We start from the raw sequence: 5,682 nt of genomic DNA, 5'->3' as shown, positions 1-5,682 counted from the left end.
CTGTTACTATGAATACCTGAAAAGCTAGCACATATAAGAGGGCTAAGGCCCAGAGGCCTCCATCTGTGGTGGAGGTCCAGAGGCCTTTAGGTAGGTTTTGGAACTCAGAGAACCAGACTAATGTGCTTAAGTTATAGGAGGGTGGACAATGGAACACATTGCCTAAGGGTAAGGATAGGCTCTCCCTTGCTGGACGTCTTCAAGCAGAGACTGACAACCATTTGTAGGGGATGCTCTAGTTCTTGATTTGCTGCACTGGGCAGAGATTTGGACTAGATGGCCTACAGGCCCCCTCTAATCTTATTATATAGATAGAGGCACTCTAAACCCCGGACCTTGGGGCCTCGATCCGTGGCCTCCAAGGTCCAGGGGGGCTCCAAATGCCCAGGGGGCCTCCTACAACCACTCCGCGCCAATGTGCCATTAAAACAAACAAACAAAGCTGCTGCATGGCCGAAGGGGTGGCTGCAGGGGTGAGGGGAGAGCCGAGTAGTTGACATCCTTCCCCCACCCCCAGCAATAGGGAGAACGACTGCTGGGCACATTCTCTCTGCCCAGCGGTTGCTGTGAACTGCAAGGTGCACCTGCACAGTTCAGAAAAAGATTGTCACTAGCCTGTGACATCAATAATGCAATAATGTATGTCAATAGGTTTGAACATAGTATCATGCTGTATATTAAATATGATATATATGCCTCTACTGCTTTCTGGGTATTTGAAGGGGGATGCATATGGAAAGGTATTTTTTTAGAGAAAACCAACAGTGAAATATACCACTTTGTTGGTAGCATGAGAGAAATCTGAGCGTATAAATTAGCCCTAAAGGGTAGCATGCAGCACAAATGTCCTGAAAAGTAGAATGCAACCAAGCACATGTTTGCATGTCAGCTCTGACATATGGTGATCAGAAGAGAAGTATTCCAATAGTAATGGATTGTGAAAACAGGGCTTGGGAGCTATTAAACATGAATCATTACATATGTACCATATTGTGAGCTTTTATGTCCGAAAGTGTTTAATAGTAACACTGCCAAAGTTAGCAGCAGGACTAGAACAAACTATGAGCAAATTGAGGTACCTTGTGATCTTGCATGATACTCTGTTAATACTGATCCCAGACGAGAAGACTTGGAAATCAGGAGCACAAATGTTGCATGAATAAATGTTCTGTAGCATGCCTCACTTTATTGTAGAGGGCAGGTGCTGAAGTGTTTGTTGTTGTTCCCAGGGGCGCACCTAGGTAATTTTGGTGCCTGGACACGAAGGGCTTTGGTGCCTCTCCCTTCCGCTCCCACACCTCCCACACCATGAGTTAAAAAGAAAGTTAAAGTTTTTTTAAGTTTAAAAAAGGGAACCTGCATTTTTTGAAGGCCTCCCATGGAGGGTCTCCCCAGAAGCATGCCACCGCTGTCCCACGGCGCTGGACTGCGGCGCCCAAAACTTCAATAATTCTAGACACCATGTGCATGACTGGGGGGGGGGGTAGCCAAGCAGACCTCCCCCACCCCTTGGTGGCAGCAGCAGCAGGTGGATCGGGCATGGCCACTGGTCGTGACCGTTTGGCCCAGTGGCCCTTGACAACTATGAGGTGCTCCAGCATGCCTGCACAGTTGGAATAGAGTGTCGCAAGTCCCAATGCCATGGGCTTGTGACACTCTGTTCTAACTGTGCCTCACAGTTTTCAAAGGCCAAGGTCAGGCCCAGGGGCTGCTCCTGCTCCACCTGCTGCTGCCACCACGGGGGTGAGGGAGGCCTGCTTGGCCCACACTGCACACCTCACAACCCCCAGCCATGCACATGGTGGCTAGAATTATTGAAGTTATTAGTGCCACGATTTGGCACCATGGGGCAGCAGCAGGCTAGGTGTGGGGTAGGGTGGTGGCAGGAGGCTCCCCTGGTCCTTTTGAGACCCCTCCGGACCTTGGAGGTCACAGACCAGGGCTCCAAGGTCCGGGGCTAAGGGCGCCTCTGGTTGTTCCAACAAAATAAAAAGAAGTCCAGTTAGTGATTGATATGTCATGAGCAGGATTTATAGCCATTTTTCATATAGTGGGCTGTGTTACAATCTTTTGCAGCAGGCTAAGAAAGAAGATGTTGATGATCATGTTGGTTAGACATAGGGATCATACTTCATCTCCATTATTTGGAAGTGGGAAATGAGAAGAAGAGGCACTCACAGTAAACAATAGACTGAAGAGCCATATCTGATGTTCTGTCACAGCAGAATCTCCCCTGAATTACATTCATTACATCTTCTGTACTTTCTTCCAGAAAGAACATTTGCCACAACAGCAACAATAATTTTGTGTTCCTTATATTCCTGTTTAATTTTCCAAATCTTCCGATAACCTTTATTCCCTCATTCCCTTGAATCATATCAGAAAAAAGATTTTATAAAAGACACTATAAGGTCGTGTACACAACCATTTGTGGCAGGTGGGCAAGGTATGAGGGTAAGTGAGCAAGACCAAGCTTACTTTCAACACATATGATCAGTCTTCTTGTGTGTAGCACACAGCTCGCACACCCACATGATCCATGCTACTCCTGGCAGTGTGGATCTCTGGAGGCCAGGAAAATGATTCCTGGCCTCCAGGAATTGTCATGCACTTACACCCTTAACCCTGGCTAAAGTCTGGGGTTAAAAGTCGGGTTAGGCAGGGCGGATGTCCCGGGATCGGGAGTGATCCTGATACTCCACATGAGCAGTTTACCCCAGGCTGGGATGCCTTAGCCTGGGATCAGCTGCTCATGAGAACAGCCTCAGTGTCTACATCTTTTTGCTCTCTGTTCCTCATAACATGTGCAATATGAGACATTAAGAGCATAAGAACAGACCTGCTGGATCAGGCCCAAGGCCTATCTAGCCCAGCATCCTGTTTCACACAGTGACCCACCAGATGCCGCTGGAAGCCACAGGCAGGAGTTGAGGGCATGCCCTCTCTTATGCTGTTACTCCCCTGCAACTGGTACTCAGAGGCATCCTGCCTTTGTGGCTGGAGGTGGCCTATAGCCCTCCAACTAGTAGGCGATGATAAACCTTTCCTCCATGAAATTATCCAAACCCCTCTTAAAGCCATCTAGGTTGTTGGCTGTCACCACATCTTGTGGCAGAGAATTCCACAAGCTGATTATGCGTTGTGTGAAAAAAATACTTCTGTTTGCTGGTCCTAAATTTCCTGGCAATCAGTTTCATGGGATGACCCCTGGTTCTAGTGTTATGGGAGAGGGAGAAGAATTTCTCTCTATCCACTTTCTCCACACCATGCATGTACGCAGTACTCCTGGTGTGGCCACATCATAGTTTTGTATAAGGGCATTATAATATTAGTCGTTTTATTTTCAATCCCCTTCCTAATGATCTCTAGCATGGAATTGGCCTTTTTCACAGCTACTGCACATTGAGTCGACACTTTCAACAAGCTGTCCACCATGACCCCAAGATCCCTGTCCTGGTCAGTCACCGACAGTTCAGATCCCATTGGCATATACTTGAAGTTGGGATTTTTCGTCCCAATGTGCATCACTTTACACTTGCCAACATTGAATCGCATTTGCCATTTTGTCGCCCACTCACCAGTTGGGAAAGTTCCTTTTGGAGTTCCTCACAATGAGTTTTGGGTTACAATACCTGAAAGAGTTTGATGTCATCTGCAAATCTGGCTACCTCGCTGCTTACCCCTGCTTCTAGATCATTTATGAATACATTAATAAGCACAGGTCCCAGTACAGATCTCTGGGGGACCCCACTTCTTACTTCCCTCCATTGTGAAAACTCTCCATTTATACCTACCCTCTGTTTTCTGTCTTTCAGCCAGTTAGCAATCCACACATGTACTTGTCCCCTTATCCCATGACTGCTAAGTTTTCTCAGGAGTCTTTGATGAGGAATTTTGTTGAAAGCTTTTTAGAAAGCTTTTTGGAAAGCTTTTGGAAAGCTTTTTGGCTTTTACATCATCATACTGTGTGTGCCACCATTGTTACCTCACATAATTGTCTGGCTGTGACAAATAGTGTTTGATGATATCTCATTACACACTGTGCTATAGAAAATGAATAGTAGCTGCCCTGTGCCTCTTATAACATCTAATTTAGCTTGAACTGTGTATGTTCACTTTAAAACGATAGATTTCATGAAGCAATGAGGCCTAGAGCAAAACTTAAATGTATCAAAATGGTTAAGCATCAATACAGATGATCATGCATATTACAAAACATATGTGCCAACCTGTCACAGAATTAGACATTCTTCAACTATCATATATAAATATAATAGATAAACAGATGGATAGACAGGACAGACAAATAAATAAATAACTCATTCATGTCTATACCTACAAAGATTAGACTCGTCCAGACAATGGTTTCCCCCCCTGACACTATGGATGTGAAAGCTGGACTTTGAAGAAGAAAGACAGAAAAAGTATTGACGCTTTTGAACCTTGGTGCTGGAGAAGACTTTTGAGGATAACATGGACAGCCAAGAAAACAAACAAATGGATCATAGAACAAATCAATCCAGAATTTTCACTCAAGGCACAAATGACCTGGTTCAAACTATCATACTTTAGGGTTGCGCATTTTGTATTTTTTCTGTTTTGATTTGTACCAAATCTAAATCAACCCCATTTTGTATTTTTCTGAAATTAAGCCTTCCGAATCACCTCAGTTTTGTTTTGTATCCGAATTAATCCGAATCCAAATTAATTCAGATTTAAAAATTGGTCACATGGTCAAAAGAGTGGATGGGGGTTATAGTGCCCAATGAGTGGAAGCTACCACAAAACTTTCAAAGGAATTGGGCAAACCGCTGGTTTTTGGTGAATTTTTGAAGTTTGCGCATCCCTCATATTTTCCCCATAGGGTATGATCAAGGTTTCAGGAAAAGTATAGCTTCACACGGGGGTGGGGGGTGGAGTGGCCAAGGGTAGAGTGTGGTTGGTGGTAGTGTCCAGTTGGTACAAGGAAGCCAACACAGTTTTTTCAGAGGAATTTGGCAAAGGGATGATTTTTAAAGAATTAATGAAGTTACCTGTCTTTCAGATTTTCCTCGTAGGGTATAATGGAGGTTTCTGCAGCCCCATAACTCCACTTGAGGGGCACTGGGGTGGCCCAGAGCAAGTGGCGGTGTAGTGCACATAGGGTGCCAACCACCCATATGCGTTGCCAACCCATGAAGTACAGGGTTTTGTTGTTCTAGAGGTGTTCTGAGAGTAGATTCTCTAGTAGCATATGAGAGTGGATTCATGGTTTTTCATTAAAAATCTCATTTGCTACCAGAGAATCTAAACTCAACACCTCAGAAACAACAAAGCCCAGTACCCCAAAGGGTTAGCAATCCAGGGGCGTGGTTGGCACCCTCTGTGCATGACACCACCACTCATTTTTGGCCATCCCAGTGCCCCCCAGGTAGAGTTATGGGGCTCCTGAAACCTCCATTATTCCCTATGGGGGAAATCTTAAAGACTTGTAAACCTCAAAAATTCCTATGAAATCAGCCCTTTGCCCTATTTGGAATCGCCCCACATAAACAAGTTGAAAGAGTGAAGAGAATGATGAACAAAAATGACACTTAATTTTTTGGCAGTTATTTGAGAATTTTGCAGCGGGCGGGAGCCTGTCCCTGTGGCACTAGCACCGCAGCACAACCCATTTGTGGATTCAAGCAATCTTTCAATAAA

Source organism: Hemicordylus capensis, chromosome 1, assembly GCF_027244095.1.
Source record: "Hemicordylus capensis ecotype Gifberg chromosome 1, rHemCap1.1.pri, whole genome shotgun sequence".
Lineage (NCBI taxonomy): Eukaryota > Metazoa > Chordata > Lepidosauria > Squamata > Cordylidae > Hemicordylus > Hemicordylus capensis.
The sequence above is the reverse complement of the archived record's forward strand: the minus strand, read 5'-3'. Positions refer to the sequence as shown.